Source organism: Myotis nattereri (genome assembly GCF_964212035.1).
Source record: "Myotis nattereri genome assembly, chromosome: 3".
Lineage (NCBI taxonomy): Eukaryota > Metazoa > Chordata > Mammalia > Chiroptera > Vespertilionidae > Myotis > Myotis nattereri.
In genome coordinates, this window is record NC_138077.1 from 10,221,606 (window position 1) to 10,225,495 (window position 3,890).

The window sequence follows — 3,890 nt, forward strand, 5'->3', positions numbered from 1 at the left end:
GTGAGGCGAACGTGATAACCACTACACTACGGAAACGCGCTGACTCATACACTTTGATTTAAAAAATGCTTCTGTGAGGTTGAGCCATCTCCATCCTACAAGAATGATCCAGGAGGTGGCAATGAATTCATTATTTTGAGATTTAAATAGCAAAGGTACCAAAGAAAATAGAGAATATGAAAGATAAAGACATGTAAATCAGTAAGTCTCATTCCTAGTAGTATATAATTTTATGTTTTCCTTCCTAATAGTTATTCCTTTTACTTATTTATTGACTTACTTGCCTTGCTGTGCTAGCCAGGATTTCCTCTGGTTGTATATTGGTTTGTTATGATTTCACATCTCCTTGTTATGGCTTAAGTGAAGTGGTTTTGATCTAAGGGTGAATTTGTTTACATGATGGGGTTGTGTTAGGATGATGTCATCAAAATTGTTGTGGAGGAGCGACTATGATGTACTTATTTAAACTTTAATTCCAAGAGTCTGTGAGGACTTACCGAGAGTGTTCAGTCTGGAAAAGCCTACTTTTGCTGATCTAAATAGTTCTGTGAAGACCTCGGGGTGGCCAGGCTGCTCTATGCCAGCAGTGATGAAAACTGCAGCGGCCCGTGAAGGAGACACCATCTTGCCCGCCAACACCGGTGTCTTTGTTCCACTCGAATCTTGCTCTAGTGACAAGGGACTTTCAGTTAGCGCTGGCAGCTGGACACCAGCCGTTGGCTGGCCAAACCAACTCTTCTGAGAACCAACTTGTAGAAAGGTCTACTTTAACTAAATTTGGACTTAATTTCTTTCATCCCCTCTTTGCCTGGAATAATAGTATTATTAATCTAAATTATAATAATTCCAAATCATTGGTTTGGAATATATATATATATATGTATACACACTCACACACACATACACTCCGGTACACGAATTTGTGCACAGGTGGGGTCCCTCTGGGTGGCCTGCGGGATTGGACTGAAACCTGCGGTCCAATGCTGCCTGCAGCTCCTACCTGCCGCTCCAGCTCATCCTGGCCCTACTGTGCCTGCTGCGGGCTCGTGCCCAATCAGTCCCGCTCGTGCTGATGCAGCAGCGCTCGCTAGCCATGAGCTATGTGTCTGGTGCCCTCCCAAGGGGAGTGGCCTGCGGGATCAGGCTGAAACCAGCTCTCTGACATCTCCCAAGGGGTCTGGATTGTGAGAGGGCACAGGCCAGGCTGAGGGACCCCGCTGGTGCACAAGCTGGGGAGGAACCGCGGGAGGGCTCCAGGGCGAGTCCGGCTCATCTTGCTCAGTTCCCACAGGAGGACCCTAGCAGCAAGCTAATCTACCGGTCAGAGCATCTGTATCCTGGTGTTCAATGCATGTCATAGCAACTGGTTGACCAGTCGACTGCTCCCTGGTGGTCAGTGCGTGTCATAGCAAGCGGTTGAGCAGCCTTAGCATATCATTAGCATATTACACTTTGATTGGTTGTTTGGTTGTTCTGCCTTTTGGTCTATTTGCATATGACCCTTTTATTATATAGGATATAATATATATAATATTAATATATACATATATATTTTAATATATTTTTACTTCTTTCAGAGAGGAAGGGCGATAGAAACATCAATGATGAGAGAGAATCATTGCTTGGCTGCCTCCTGCATGCCCCATGCTGGGGATTGAGCCTGCAACCCAGGCATGTGCCCTTGGCTGGAATCGAACCCAGAACCCTTCAGTCTGCAGGCTGATGCTCTACCCACTGAACCAAACTGGCTAGGGCTGGAGTATGTTTTTTTAATCGACTTATGAGGACATATTATCCTGTATTGGCTTGTGATATATTATTATGTTACAATTTCTGCAGTGAACTTATCCTATCTAATAATAGACAAACAGGGTAATTGACTGTACCGTCGCTACGCCTCCCATTGGCTAATCAGTGAGGTATGCAAATTAACCACCAACAAAGATGGTGGTTAATTTGCATACATAGGCGCTAAGCGGCGGAGTGAAGACTGAAGGTGGCTCCGGCCAGAGCAGCGTGGGCTGGAAGGCAGCTCCGGACGGAGCAGCGAAGACTGAAGGCAGCTCCAGCTGGAGTGAAGGCCTGGGTCCCGGGTGCTGGAGGAAAACCGGTGCCGGCAGCCAGGGGGAGGGAAGGTGTGTTGCACGAATCTTTTCGTGCAACAGGCCTCTAGTGTTAAATAATTGGCAAAGATACTCTCAGTCTCTGAGCATAATTTTGCCATGAAGAAACATCTGCAAAATGTTGAATAGAAGTGAAGTGGATACATATGCCTTGTTTCTAATAAAAACTTCAATATAACATTAAATATGATTTTAGTGATAGGTTTTAAATAGATGCCTTTTAACAGATAGAAGGAGTTCTTGTCAAATCCTTTTTCTTATTTATTGAAATGATTGCATTTTTCTCCTTTATTCTGTTAATATGATGAATTACATTAATTTTCAAGTGTTAGTCCCAGTTTGCATTACTGGGATAAACTCCACTTGGCTATAATGTGTTACCCTCAGTATATATTGTTGGGCTTGATTTGCTAATGCTTTAAGGGTTTTTGCATTTATTTTTATGAGGGATATTAGTATGTAATTTTTTTCCTGTATGTCAGATATTTGTATTAGAATTATGTTTGCCTAATAAAACAAATTGGCAAGTGTCCATCCCATATATTTTTTAAAACTTTATCTTCATTTTTGAAAGTATTAAAGATGTCCCCTGTCCCCCCTTTAACTCCTTCTAGCCCACTTCCGCCCCCACCCCAGGCCTTTACCACACTATTGTCTGTGTCCATGGGTTATGCATATATGCATGTAAGTTCTTTGGTTAATCTCTTCCCACCCACCTCATCCTATAGTTTCTTAAAATTTTGTTTACTAATGGTGTTATTTCTTGTTTATACATTTGATGGAATTCACCAGTGAAACCATTTGAGGCTGGACTTCCTTTGTGGGTAGGTTTTTTAAAATGACACATTCATTAAGTGATATAGTACATAAGCCATACTTGGTTATGAAATATAATCACTTTATATATCATTGAATTATTATTGTTTTAAATTATGTATTTTTATTGATTTCAGAGAGGAAGGGAGAGATAGAAACACCCATGATGACAGAGAATCATTGATTGGCTCCCTCCTGCACGCCCCCTGCTGGGGATGGAGCCAGCAACCTGGGCATCTGCCTGGACCAGAATCCCACCATGACCGCCTGGTTCATAGGTTGAGGCTCAGCTACTGCCCCACACCCGCTGGGCTCACTGGATTGTGTTTGCTAACATTTTATAGCCATCATAGAACCAGCTAGGAAGTATTTCACTTTTCTCTATTTTCTGGAAGGATTTGTGTAACTGTTGCTATTGTTTTCTCCTTATATGTTTGGAAACATTTACTAGTGATACCATCTGGGACCGAAGTATTCTTTGTAAGAAGATCATATTATTAAATCAATTCCTTTAACAGACACAGAACCATGCAAGTTTTCTAAATATTCTTGTTCGGTTTTGGTAATTTGTTTTTCAAGAAATCTGTGGAACTTGTCAGCTTTTTCAAAAGTTTTGTAATATGTTTATTACCTTTTAAAAATGTAGAGAATCTGCAATGAATTCTTTTTTCATCCCTCATATTGGTATTTTGTGTCCCTGTTCCTGTTTTAATACACACACCATCACATTTGCCACCTTAACCTTCTGTAAGTGCACAGTGCAGTGTGTTCCATGCATTCATCATGCCCACCCATCGCCAGCTCCCATCTCCGCTCCTCTCTTCATTTCGTAAAACTGACACCCCGCGCCCCGCAGCCCGAGGCCATCGCGAAGTCACGCTCACGTCATCTATTTCTCTTTTAATCGAAAACTTCCTTTGGGTGAAATAAAGACGTAATCACTCTGCTCCC